Consider the following 15,567-nt stretch of genomic DNA (forward strand, 5'->3'; position numbering starts at 1 on the left):
AGAATTACCAATCATCAAGGTTCATCGTTGTTCATGCCCGATTTTTGATCACATACATATCTAACCACTCTTGAAATATTCACGTAAGATCATGTCACTCTCACCCATCATCACATATGATCCTCCCCTCAACATATATATATTCAAACCCATCATACCATCATACAACAATCTTATTAATCGCATGCCAACCATCCAAAATGGAAAGGAATGCCAAATTAGACAGCACCCTCGCCCAGCCCCTCGCTCAAGCAAACAAGTCTCGCTCGGGCGAGAGAGACTCTCGCTCAGGCGAGACCTCATCGCCTAGGCGAGAGCTCGAAATCCTGGAACAGTGGCCTCTGCACTGTCTCGCTTAGGCGAGACCCTCCTCGCCTGGGCGAGATGCTCGCTCAAATAAATAGAGCTGGTCGCCTGGGCGACCCCTCGCGCGAGAATTCCTGGGCGAGCCTCAGCTCATCTTGCTTGAGCGAGACAGCTCGCTTGGGCGAGATTATCAATCCTCGCCCACTGCTCATGCGCGTAACAGACGAGAAACACATCTAAACAGTTCAATAGCACATTCCACACACTCAAGGCAGCATACAGATCATCAAATCACACGTACATTTCATAAAATCATGGATATCAATTATTTTGCAAAACCCTAACTTCTCGTACCTGGAAAGGGGTTACATGAGGCTTTGACACTGGACCACGGAGCACAGTAGCTTGAGAGATGGACTAGAAAACTGGCGAAACGGCGGAACAGTAGCAAAATCACGTTATTATGGAACCTTAAGTGAAAGAATACAGAAAAGAGCTCTTACGTGGAAAAGGCATGAGATTGGGGATCACTTACATGGAGCAGAAAACAAAAACTGAGCTTGAGCCAACTTGTTCGAGAGGAAGAAGCGAACCCTAGCAAAGCTCTTTTGGGCAGCGGAGGGCGACGGCTACGTTTCTGTGAAAGAATGGAAGTCAGTGGGTTAGGGCGGATTAGGGTTGGGTTTTATCACTTGGGCCAGCCCTAGGCCCATTTACAAGGGGCAGCCCTTTACTTTAGGGCAGAAAGTATTAAGCCAATTTTAATGGGCCTTACAGTGTCCTTGTTAACGGAGGGGAAGAAGAAATATATCAGAAGAGTGTGTTCTGAGTGTGTTTTGGTTATCGGAGAAAGATAGGTAAAAAACATAGAGATAATTATGGTGATAATGAGTGTTATGGGGAGGATGATGGAGTCTTCTATGTGTACGGTGGAGATGGTGTTCTTGGTATTATTTTGGTATCTCTCCCTCCTCCTAGAGTAGAGTTTTTTTCTTCAAAGAAAAAAGATCATGATCCCCCTTCTCCGTGGTCCTCCCTGTCCATTTTAATGAAGGTTGTTATCTTGGATGCAAACCTTGTCACTGTATCTGTCCATGGGTCATGAGTTCATGAGTAATAAATGAATGGTGATGTATCAAAACAATGGAAGTGTGGAAGGATGTCTGCAGCCTGAATGTGAGGGTGCGGTTGTGATGTGTGTAAGAAAAAGTGGCATTGGGAAAGAGAGTGAAGTGATTGAGTGGAAAAGTGAATGGGTTTGTTAGTGAGAAAAGTGAATTAGTTGGAAGAAAGAGAGGAAAGGTGGGTGTAATAGAAGAAGATAAATTAAAGATGGGTATGTAAGTTAAGGGATAACTGATAAGGAGAACAAAAAAGAGGGACACATGGCAGCTTCTGAGTTGAGGGATTTTAGGTGGGTAAAAAAAGAAAAAATAGGGAGTGTGAATGTAGAAACATGGGTTATTAGCTCATTTATAAATAGGTTGAAAAGTAACAAAGGAGGTGTCAATAGCAGAAGTTAGCTCTTAGTTCATTTGAAAAAAGAGGGGAAGGAAATGATGGGATCTCTATAAAAAACAAAAAGATTAATAAAATTTAAAATTAAATTTTTTAACTTCTAATTTAATTAGACAAATATTTTGATTGAAAGGATGCTTAGATAAAACATGATCAAAATTATGAATGTGTACATAATATTTCAAAGAGATCAAACAAAATATACCTTCATTATTTTTTTAGCTTTTTAAAATATTTTTCACTTTTCAAGATCTTTCCCTTTTTTATTTTTAGAAATAATTTTTGATTACCCGAACAAAATTGGGTGTTTACAAATAGTTTGCGCTAGAAAGTTGCATCTCCATACTAGTCCTAGCTTTCTTAGTATAGGTCCATTCAAATAAAAACTCCAATATATATATATATATATATATATAAACTAAAATAGATTGTATGTTATTCAGTATGTTTCAAATGTGAATTGCATTGTTCAACAACACTTGGAAGAAGATTCAAGGAAGGAAATAATTGGAAAGTAAATAGATAGGCCTCAGTTGATGTTGAGATGGTTTCTACCATGACCCTTGGAAGAAGACTCTAAAACGAGAGTAGTCCCTACTTAAAACTCACCCTCAAGATAATAAGACTCGAAGAAATAGACAATTTCGTTTTTCACAATTCTTGTCAGAATTTTAAATAACTATCGTCTCTCTTCCTTCTTCTTCTCCTCCCTATTTAGGTTTCTCTTTTCTTTAGGTTAGAAATAACTTTTACTTCCTCTCATGAAATTATATTTGTAGAAAATCAATTTTTAGTATCGGTTACCTACCCACGATTATAAATTTTATTATAAATAATTAATTATAAGAAGAAAATAATTAAAATGAATTTTGCTTCTCAAAGAAGTTAAATTTCTACTTGTACACTTCAGTCTCGCATCGCCATAATCAAGTCATAGAGTACCATTTATGTATTTGTTAGTCAATATCATCAATGTTGATTTGTTTTAAAACATGATGTTAGATTTGATGCACCAATATTTCATAACCAAGAGGGGGGTGAATTGATTTTTCAAACTTTTGAATTGTTCTTAAACTTGAAAAACAGTTTTTATGAAATCTTTAACCAATTGACAAAAGGAGTTTAAGAATGCATATTGTTCAACCTTTATACCTAGAAAAAATTAAAAGAGAATGAAAGAGAGCACAAGAGACATCAAAGTTTATACTGATTCGATTCAAATGAAGTCTCTAGTTTTCCTCACTAGAAATTTCACTATATCAACAAGAGAAGGAATACAAGAAAAACCTATGTAATTCCTAAACACTAAAACCACACTTTCTTGATGACATCCACTCAAGAATAGTGCAAACTGTAATGCTCCAAACAATTACACATAATTACCACAATCACAGTGATAACACACAAAATTTCAGATCCAAGAACCTATAAGAAACTGTTACAAAAATTCATACAGAGTTTGATACAAAACAGTGACAGTAATGAAACAATAACATTTGATTTTGTACGTTGTTTTAGTGTCAATATTACACTCTCTTCACTTGATCTTGATGATCAATCTTGATGAACACATAAGCCTTTACTGCAGTATATTCTCCAAGAAGATTTCAATCTCTCTTTTCACTTTCTTTCTGGTTGAAAAAACTCTCTGTTCTGAAGGTGCAAATTCTGTTTTTATTTTAACTACATTAGTTGGCTAGTCAACTACATTATGACAAGGCCCAAAGCTAAGTACCAGAACTAACCTAGTTAACTAGATTAGTAGTTTAGTCGACTATCAAGACAACAAATTAATATTTTCAGATTACCACATACATGTCATATTAGTCATTGTCATGCTATTATGGTCATCATAAAAAACTTAACACATCACACATACACTTAATAACAAAACATGGACCTAATGACAATTTATCTTTTTATGTTATATGTAAATATTAAGCTATCCTTGTTCAGAGAATTGCAAAGGAACAGTGATGTAGCTCTTATTTATTACAAGACATTTAGTTGATATATTCCTTAAGTCTCTACTAACAAACAAGTTTGAAATTTTGAGAACGAAACTTGGTGTTTGTAATTTAAAAAAAAAAAGTGTTTTAGTTGTTTAGGACTATTATTTTTTTTATTATTTATTTATATTTTTAATAAATAAAAGTTAGTTTCATATTTTTTTAAGAATTAAGCAAATCATCATTGAATTTGTTATAAACGTGACCTACATTGTATGTTGTAAATTATGTGATTCCTTTAAAATAGCCAACTCATCAAATTCCTTTTATTTTTTAAGAAAAATTAAAGAAAACAGTGGCAAGGTGACAAAAGGATAGGTTTCATTTGTTTTCTTTTCTTTTATTTTCCTGGAGAAAATTGAAGAAAACAGTAACAAGGTTACAGAAAGATAGATTGTATTGAAAGTTCTTTTGACTGCAATTTCTAACGAAAGTCGTACTAGTTTGAGGAACTTTTGAAAGGTATATTTTTTTTTCTACATGTGATAATTCTTTGTTAGAATTTATAAAGAGTATTTACAGAATATAAATGTCTTTAACATTTTCAAATATATAAAATTCAACAATTCAAATATATAAAATTATGTTATAAAACAAAGCGAATAACAGAGAGAATAATATATAATAGAGGAGTGAAGAAACAATAAAAAATAGAGAATGAGAGAATAAGGAGCAAGTCATCTGTGTATTATTATTGATAGGAAGAGTCTTATTTATAGATACAACATGTAATCCATAAAGGAAACAAATCAACTTAGTTAATACAAATATTTACATCTTTACATAAAGAGTAATGAATCATATGAGTATCAATCATATGAGTAAATGTATCAAATCAATGGACAATCATTAATTCATAACACTCCCCATTGAGTTTCCATTGATAAAAGAATGTGCCTCGTAAAAACCTTACTAGGAAAAACCCTTTGGGATAAAAACAAACTAGTGAAAGGAAAAGAGTACAACATTCTGTATTCTTTAATACAATATTGTTCATCACATATTCTATTTCTCCCCTTCATGTAAACTTACATCATTAAGGTGACGGAGTCCGAACTTGTGAATCATTTGCTCAAAAGTTCTTCTTGGCAAAAACTTCATAAATAGACCTGACATATTTTCACATGAATGAATTTTTGGATATCTATATCATCCTTTCAATTAAACAATACACTATTGTCTTTATATATGGTTGTTGATTTCATCTTTGTCAGGGATAGTCACAAGTTTCTTGCACATGTTGAATTATAAACCTTAACCAAACATGATTAGACGATGTTTCTACTATGGTTTGTTTCATATACTTTCATGAAACCATTGTGCTACCACATGTGAATAAACATGTTGTTTGTAATCAACCATTGTGACATTGTGAGAATATGTAAAATAACATGCATATACATAACCCATTGGTCTGAATCTGAATCATTTGAATGGAATAAGCTCATATTCGTAGTACCCTTAAATTAACAAAGTAAATGTTTTACTCCAAACCATTTTCTTCTTGTAGTTGAAGAACTATATATTACTTAACAAATTTACAGCAAATGCAATATTAGATCGAGTATAATTAGCAAGATACATTAGTGTTTCTATGCCACTAAGATATGGTGCTTCTGGACCAAGAAGATCTTCATCATTTTCTTGAGGTCTAAGAAGAGTTTTTATCAACATCTAACGACCTCACAACTATTGGAGTGCATAATGGACATGACTTGTCCATTTAAAATATTTTAAGCACCTTAATTATATAAGCCTCTTGACGTATAAAAACACCTTTATTTAAATACTCAATATCTAATTTCAAATAAAAGTTTGCCCTTCAAAGATCATTCATGTTAAATTATTTCTTTGAGTAATCAATTGCATTTGTGAGCTCATTAAGAGTTCCAACGATGTTTTTGTCATCTACATAAACAATAGTTATGGCAAATTCATTTTTAGATCTTTTCATATAAATACAAGAACAAATAGGATCATTTCTATATCCTTCTTTTAATAAGTATTCAATAAGACAATTATGCCACACATGTCCTGATTGCTTTAATCAATAAAAGAGCATGTTCAATTTTATTGAATATCTCTCTTTAGAATTTTTCTTGTTGGGCAAATGAAATCCTTCAGGGATTTTCATATAAATATGATTCTCAAAAGAACCGTACAAATAGGTTGTAACATCATCCATTAGATGTAAATGCAAACCTTGTTGTCCAACTAGGATAATTGAATATTGTAATGTTGTTGCATCCAATACTAGTGAATATGTTTTTTCACAAATCAATACAAGGTTTTGTGAATAACCTTGAGCAACCAATTGTGCTTTGTATCTAACAATTTCATCATTCTTAATTTGATTTTCATCGATTATCTAATTAGACAAGTCTATACACATTTAGATAAGTCTGTCAATATAATGATTAGAAGAGTCTAACAATACAAATTAAATGAGTGTGTTAATACACTAAAGTATAACAACACATATCAAACAAGTTTGTCGATAGATTGATTAGACAAATCTATTTATGAAGTTAATTAAGAAGATTTTTAAAAATATGAAAAATGTTAACTATTAGGCTTAAAAACAAACACACACACACCAAAGACTTTTTGGTGGATTTAAATTAACCTCTTTTTTTCTTAAAATAAGATGCTAGTGGATATCAATAAGGGTGATGATCATGATAACTCAAAAATTTGAAGATTGCAAGAATAATTTTTTTTTATAAAAATAAGATAATATATCATAAAAAAACGTAACATATAATATATAAAAATATAATAACTATAACAAAAGTTTGTGGCAAAAAATTGGTTTCAAAAATATAGAACACGTTACTCGTTCGTAAGCAGCCATTTTGGCATTAGTGATAGGGGCGAGCTTCTTTTGGGATATTAAAAAATAAAAGAAAATGATATATGATAAAAGAAATTTATTAAATTGAACATATTTTATATATATATATATATATAATATTTTTAATGAATTTTTTCAAATAGAGAAAACAACTACTTAAAGCTTTTGACTATATGTCAGTCGTATTAGTGTTGATTCTGAAGTGAGTATTTACTAAAGTTTTATATGAAATCATATGATAAATAAAACAACATAACAAGAATTGTTTAAAGTTGTCACTCCAACTTAATGTATGGGAAACTTGGATAAATGTGTCATTAGAGGATTTGTAATTTGGCAGGAAAGATTGCACAAGGAAGGTTTTCATTTTAGTTCACAAAAGATTATACGAGATTGCACAAGAAGGTTGGTTTACAATTTTGTTCACAAAGAAGTTTATGAAAGTTTGCAATTTTTTCAAAAAAAATTGCATGTTGAGCAGTAATACTGATGAGTACCATTTTTTTTTTTTTAAATAAGTGTGGGGGAGACAAACTGTAGGTAGAATTTTTCTTTTTTTGTGTTTTTCAATTTTTGTTTTGTTTTTATTTTCATTTTAAAAAGAAAAAAAATTGTGATTTCTTTTTGAGAAAATTGTGAAAGTATTAACTTTTTACTAAGTGAAACTTTTAAACAATATGTCTCATAAGAAATCCACCAAAAATATTTCCCTGCTTTCAATAAAACATATTGACATTGGATTTTGGGATTTGATTCAATAATTGGGATGATCATAATTCTAGAAAAATAAAAGTCATGTTGGTATGAGTGGACTGTTTCTATGATTTGCTAATTGAGTTGATTTGAGAATTTCTTGATTAAATCTTTTGTGAAAGAATTTGACCTTGTGAGTCTTGAGCCTTAATGTAAAGGATGAACTGCCATATGTTATTCCTATTTTTTTCTTGAGTGACTTGCTCATGTTTGTTTATACTCAAATGTTTAGCTTGAGTCTTTTGTTTTGCATCTTAGGTGAATATGCATGATTTGATATGACTGAGGCATTTCTTATTTTTAGCTACTTGGCCAAATAAGCCCACCTTGATATTAATCCATTGGTAGCCCCTTTGAGCTTTAAACCTTTTTTTCTTGTTTTAAGCCTATTGCATAACCTTGAAAAGAAAAAGACCATATTCTACCTTAGGAAGAAAGAAGGAGCTAATGGATTATGTTCAGGAATGGTTGAGGAATAAAGTGTGTGGGTGAGTACCTCACCCACAAATTAATAAAAATGGCAAAAGGAAAAATTGTTGATGAAAAAGTGTTGAAATAATTGCTTTCTAAAAAAAGAGAGAGCAACAAAGCAATAAACGAAAAAGAGTTGTTTTTGAAATTATGCTCCATTATTCTTTCTATATTTTAATTTCAAAAACCCAAAAATCTTAAAATTTTTCCTACCTTTGCCTTAGCCCCATTATAACCTGTGAAAAGTCCTCATGATCTTTGAATGCATATTTTCTGAAAGTTTGTGAATATTAGAGTCTTGTTAAGTATTATGAGAGTTTACTTACATGAGTATTTTGAGTGAAAACACAAGCCAAAACACTTGAGAGAATTTTGGTGAGAAAATACACATTTAACTTGAGTGCTTTCTTTCATAATTGATTGTCTTGTGAATTCAAAAGATTAACTTATGTGTGAAAAATAGAACATTTCTGTTTGTATATACATGATAATTTGATCTCTAGAGTATTGATTTGTCTCCAGTGATGTTCATTCCTTTGATCCAATGTTGATGTGAAATAAAATACCTCATATTAAGTTTTGAAATTGTTTGATTTTGCCCAGGAGTGCAAAAGGATAAGTGTGTGGGTATGATGAGTACGTATTTTTGCCCTCATTTAATGTTTAATTCTGGGTATTTAATTGAATTTGTGTACCTAAAGAGTGATTTAATTGATAATTTTGATAATTAGGTTGTTTGAGCTTGTGTGATAAAAATGTCTTAAAAAGTGATTTTTAGCTGCATAAATTATTTTTGGATATTTTAACGTTTGTTGATGCAGCTGAAGTTAAGTTTTAAGCTCATTTAGAGGTGTGGAAATAAATTGATTAAAGCTTCATGACACCTTAAAGATAAATCAAAGAATAAGAAATTATCAAAAACACAAAAATTCAGGCCAAGCATTACATGAAGACGGCAAGAAAAGCTTGAAAAAGTGAAGAAGTTTGACTAAACCTAGAAGAGAGGAAAGAAAAATTGGACCTTGCGGTTTTCTTTATCTTTATGATAGAAGATAATTTGGGAAAATATATCTTTAGATATTTTATTTGATATTTTTAAATAATTATCTTATTTAATTATATCATAAAATATTAAAAGATAATAACTACCAAATCTTTTTAAATATGACAAGATCTTCTTGAATCTTTTTAGTTCCACAACAAACAAATATATCTTGAAGATATTGGATTATTTAGAAGATAATTTAAGGAGATTGCAAAGGGTTGATTTGGAAAATTAATACAAATATTAATTGGTGATAATTTATCATATATCTTTAAGTAATTAATTAATTTAATTATATTAGATATTGATATTATCAACCAATTATATTTGTCAAATAGTCTATATCTCTCCAAGTATTTTTTAATATTTATATTTATCTTTATTTCAAAAGATATTTGAGAGATTTTAGCAACAGAAAAGCCCAGTCCAATTCCTATATAAAGAGACCAAGGGAGAAGTAGAAAACAAGCTCGGGACTTCGGAGTTTTGGAACCCTTAGGGGTGCCTAATTTCGTTTCCTTTCTCTCTCTTTTCTTCTCTCTATTCTTCTTTTTATTTTGTATTCCATGGATTGCTAAACTTCTTGGGTTGATTCCATTGTAATTTCATTATGGATTTTGAGGTTAGAATGAATTAATTTCTTTGTTCTTTTTATTATTGTTGAGGTTTTAATTCATCTATGTCTTTTATCTTTGAATCTCGTAAAAAGTAATGATTTTAAATCTATATGCATGTTGATCATATGAGTTCAAGGGTTTTTAAATTTAATTGAGACTTTACTTTGATTTTATTTAGAAACTTTCATGTGATTAAATGAGTTTTTACCAATAATTGAGACTTTACTTTGGTTAAAGGTATTTACTCTAATGAAAATTAATCGAGACTTTACTTTGATTAATTAAGCTTTTTATTTGGTGAGGAGATAAAAGAATAGACATGATTAGGCATAGTAAAATTTGATTGAGACTGTACTTTGATTGAATTTACTATGGATAATCTAAAAGTTCTCACTTTTAATTGAGACTGTACTTTGGTTAAAAGTGAGAACGCCAACAAATTAATTGAGACTTTACATTGATTAATTTGCAAATCTACAACAATAATTAATTGAGCAATAATCTTTAGATAACCGATGATGAATCTATTTTGAAAAAGCAATGGAATCAATCTATTTTCTTTTCTATTGTTTTTATTTCTTTTTATCTTTTAAATTTTATTTCTATCTTTGTTTATCTGAATCCCCTATATTTTTTATTTTGTTTGACTAACCGCTTTGTATAGTTTTATAAGAACTAATTTGTTAAAAAATCAATTCTGTGTTCGTTGGGAGACGACTTTGGGTTACTTTACCCTTACTATTTTGTTGACTACTTTCTTAACAATACTGAAGTTGTTATAGATAAGTAGTATTAATTTGAACGCGTCAACGACAGCGTTATCAAATACTTTTTCTTGACTATTCATAGATGTAGACATTGATGTGTTAAACCACATTAAATTTTCTTATGTGCTTTTACTTATAATTCTACTATTATCTATGGGTGTGCTTATGCTGAAGAGATTATATTCTTATTGTGTGATTCCTAACAATTGGAGTGGTGGTCGTGGATTATAGGGGATGGTGCTTCTTTATTGTGAAGCCTAACTTGGAGAGAAAAGATAAGAGAGGAGTATGTTAGTTCTATAATGAATATGTTTGCCTCTCCTCCTTAAGCATGAAAAGCATATGTTGATTGACATTATTCTACCTTTATTTCTTTCTTGTTTCTTGCTTTCCAAACTTCTTTTCTTATTAAACACAATTTGAATAGTGATAAAACTTTGGCAAAATTGTGAGAGAATGGATGTCTTTTCTTTTTCTGAGTTTTATCTTGAGTGTGAGTTTCAAGTGACAACTCCGCCTTACTAATCTCAGAACCTTCTTCATTCATCTCTATTTAGTTCTTATTCTAATCGACTTATGTTTTCAATTACTTAAGTCTTGAACCCCGTAAGTCGCAATTTCCATTTACTTTCCAATTGTTTCCATCTTTAAGTCTTCTTGAGGTGTCATCATTGTGTTTTTATTTAACTGAACAATTTTTTAATCCTTGAAAAGTTCTGAGGTGCCCCAGTTTGAAAGTTTTGAATTGGTTTTAGGATACAAGATGTGTTTGACGACATGAAGAGCTTAAAAAAAGATGAGGACTTCAAAAGTTGCCCCTAGTTTGAGAGTTTAGATTGGCCTTCAGGTGCAAAAGTGTGTTTGAGATTTTATTATTATTTTTTTTTGGGAAGGAAAAAAGAAGAAAAAAAATGCCCACACATCATTTTAAATTGTGATTGTTTTACTTTCAAAAGTTTTAATGCTCGGGAAAAGAGTTTTATTCATGCGACAACTTGCCCCTAGTTTTTGTTGATTTTTTTTTTTAATTTTTCTTAGACCGCCCAAAAGGGTTTTCGGTATAAAGACTTTTCTTTCATCTTTTTTTTGTTTTTTTTTTTTCTGAGATTTGCTTCCATTCATTGTACAAGAGTGCCTCCATTCCATGATAATTCTTCATGAACATTGCAAACAAGGCCATGGTAAAAAAGGATGGAAAAAGGAATGAATTTGAACAACTTTATGTCATGCACATTAGGCGAATGCTTCAAAAGTAGTGATATCAGAATCATTAATTTTTTTTCAATTAACTAATTTGATCAAAGAATGTTTTACTTTTCACTTCCTCCAAGAAAGATTCTAAGAGTCTCAATGTGAACTAAATGGGAAACAATTTATTACAAAGTAACTTTATTTTTATTTTCTTTCTTTCTTCAAAATTTTATGTTGATGCATGTTATGTGTTAAATATAGTGATATGAAAATGCAATATATGATTGAAAAATCACATATATATGTGTCTGTAACAACATATGCATGCATGTTATGTAAGGTATGATCACGCAAGATGTTATAATGAATTTGTAGACAACCACGACATATGAATGAATGATATGTATTATGTAAGCAACATGTGAATGAATGCGATACATTATGCAGGATGACATGAGGATGTATGCTATGCATTTGAAGATATGTACACAATATAATGAATGAAGATTATATGTGAATGCAATGTATGTTTATGCCTTAGAGGGTACTTATTCCAATATTATGATGATGTGATCCTAATTAAAGAAACACCATGAATGATATGCAAATAACTAACAAGCCTAAATGTTATTCTAATGAAAGATGTTGTGCACTTATCAATATGTTATGCATGATATGTCATTAACTTATCTAATGGAATGCAGTGTATGTTTATGCCTCAAGAGACATTTATTCACATGATATGATGGTGAAAAAGTTATGTGTTCTCTAAAAATGCTACATATGATATGTAATCAATTGACAACCTAAATGATACGCGCTTATTAATAGGCTTGATGTGAAATTATTTGATGCAATGGATCATAATGCATGTTTATGCCTTAAGAGATGTTTATCCATATGATATGTTGATGAAAGATGTGATGTACTTATTAGTATGTCATGCATCATATGCAGTTAACTGACAAGTCTAAATGATGTGTTGGCGAAAGACATCGTACACTTATCTGTATGTTATGCATGATATGCAATTAACTAACAAGTCTAAATGATGGGTTGGGTGAAAGTTGCAAATATCAATACGAAAAAAAAAAGGTGAATGATGAATGAATCAATTATCTCCCTTTCGTGCCTTAATAGAGGTTTGACACTTAAAAGTCTAAGGTAAATTACATGCACTCACACGGATCGTTTCCTAAACTTAAGATCAAGGTCACTAGAGCTATGATTCCCTTCACAGTATTTCCGACAAGGATTGAGTAATCAACTCAGTGTGGAAACACAAATAAAGAGAACAGACTCTAGTTGGGGTTCTCACAATAGCCAAATAGGAAGTGCATCCCAAGTGACATTGCTACACAACCCCTCTAATTCTAAGTTGTACTCAGACCCGGGTATAGGGCCTCACTCATTATATGCACAAGGTGTGTGTGTGAAGGGAGAGTGCAAAATAGCCAAAAAATCACATATAAATATAGAACAATTTCTTCGATCCCATAGTTCAATATCTAGCAAGAATGATTACGAAAAAAAATATACAAATATGCAACAAAACACACAAATCAAAAAACAAGGGGGAAATAAGCATTAAAAAAACATTAATTCTGCATATTTAATTAACTGGCTTAACTCTCTAACAAGTCCCAGTGGAGTCGCCATTTGTCGCAATCTAAATCACGACGGGACGGTGACTAAGGGATAAATAGTTGAAAAACAGAGTTTGGAGTCGTCACCATAGTTTATTGTGGAAAACTATGGAAAAACCATAAAATAAGAATTGGTCCGTGAAAATCAGATTTTGGGTTCGGGAATTGGTTACATGTAGGGAAGGTATTAGCACCCTACAACGTTCATCCTAAGACGGTACCTTTAATCAAATATGCAAAATAAATGTGATTTTTATAAATGTTTATTTTCCCCAAAAATAAAACTAAAAGTGTATAAAAGAAACAAAAATACATATTTTAACTTTTGGGCCCGACGAGAATTAACCTCAGTCCTACGTATTTCCAATTAAAATGGAAAATCAGGGACCACGTAGTTCTAGACAAAAAGACTATTTAGAAAATACTTTTGAAATATTTTGGATTTTTGGAAAGTGAACCTGACAAGGATTGACATCGGTCCTACGTATCTCAATTAATAATAGAGAATCAGGGATCACGTAGTTCTTTAGAAAACATTCGTCAGTAGAACATTTTTATAGGACATATTTGTGAGTAGAAAAGATTTTAATTTTAGTGTTATATTTTGTAAAACCTGAATTATGAATATAAAAAGATGTTTTCAATAATTTTAGAATAACCAAATTAGAAATATATGCAAAGTGATTTTAAAATATAAAATTAATCGAATTAGAAATGTATATAAAGTGATTTGAAATATTAAAATAACCAAATTGGAAGTGCATCCAAAGTAGTTTAAAACATTAGAATAACCAAATTAGAAGTGCATCTAATATGGGTTTAGAAATATTAAAATAATCAAATTAGAAGTGCATCCAAAGTGATTAAAAATATTGGAATAACCAAATTAGAAGTGCGTCCAAAGTGGTTAAAAATCTTAAAAATAATCAAATTAGAAGTGCATCTAAGGTGGTTTAAAATATTAAGATAACCAAATTGAAAGTACATTCAAAGTGATTAAAAATCTTGAAATAACCAAATTAAAAAAACATCTAAAGTGATTTTAGAGTCTTTAATTAACCAAATTGAAAGTGCATCCAAAGTGGTTTTAAAATCTTAAAATAAGGATAACAAAGTTAAAATATTAATAATAAAATAAGTGGTTTGAAATTGAAATAAAAGCTTAATATTTCTATCCCATCTCACGTGAGGCAGCGTCCCTTTCCATCACCGTCCTGCCACGCACTGCCACCCCCACGTCGTACCGCCACATCACACTGTCACTCTGCACTATAGTCTTCGCTTGCCATGGTTGGAAGGACAAAAGAAACCTCTCTTCCTCTTCTTCGCAAATGCTAGGGTTTCTTCCATTATCTTCAACCTCCACTATGCAAGAGCAACAGAGGTGCCATCGCGGTCCACCTCGATACCGACCAAGGTTGTCGTTTGTCACCACACTCATGTCTAGAGTCGCATCCTGCATCATCGGCAACCTTCTTGATGGCTTCTTCTTGTCTCCATTGAAGCTTGCATGAAGAATGGAGGCTCCATGGATGGTGTTGGATGCGAAAGCATGAAGGAAAGAAGCTTAAGGTGTTTGGTTTGGTGTAGGTGAAAGGATTCTTAAGAGAGGTGAGGCCAACTCCTAAGGAAGAAGACTAGGGTAAACTAGAGAAGAGTTTACTCTAAGGTGAGCTCAAAAGAGATTTGTGCACAAATTTGGGCAGCAATTCATTACTCAATTTCAAGCTGAAAAGTACATCTCCTAAACCTTCTATTTATAGGCTAAAATGAGACCAAGGAGTCTCCAAAAAGTGGAGGGAAAAAGGAGTCTAGAAAGTTGAATTTTGGAGCCAAAAAGGAGCATGTGGAAGGTGTGACTTGCCACCTAAGCAAGTCACACTTGTCTTGCCATGGGAAGCTAACTCTCATCCTTGGAGAGCAAGTTTGAGAAGCTTCTAGGCTTTTCTAGAGTAGACACACTACTCTTGGCCCATTTGGCCCAATTCCCCTTTTTGGTTCAAAATTACTTCTAAAGCCCAATTTCCTCTAAGGCCCAATACATGGCCGAAAGAAAACCCTATTCTATTGGGTCTAAAATACAAAGCCCAAAATAAAATCCTAGGCTAGGTCTTCACATCTTTCTTGGCCCATGTGAAGTTGATCTTGGGCCTTGCATGCGCATTTAAGGCCCATTCCTCTTGTATTCTCCTAACCATGGCTCTTGTTGTAGGTCCCTTGGCTCGAGGCATCACATCACTTCTCTTCTCCATTTGTTTCCTGATTGGAAACCACCGTGACAAGACAGTGGGCGGCCATTCCTCCATCTTCGCAACGAGGCTTCCTTATATTCTGCTTTTTATTTCTGTCGTGAGGATGAATTTATGCATTGGATGAAGATAAAAACGGAG

This window comes from Vigna unguiculata, chromosome 4 (genome assembly GCF_004118075.2).
Source record: "Vigna unguiculata cultivar IT97K-499-35 chromosome 4, ASM411807v1, whole genome shotgun sequence".
NCBI classification, from domain to species: domain Eukaryota; kingdom Viridiplantae; phylum Streptophyta; class Magnoliopsida; order Fabales; family Fabaceae; genus Vigna; species Vigna unguiculata.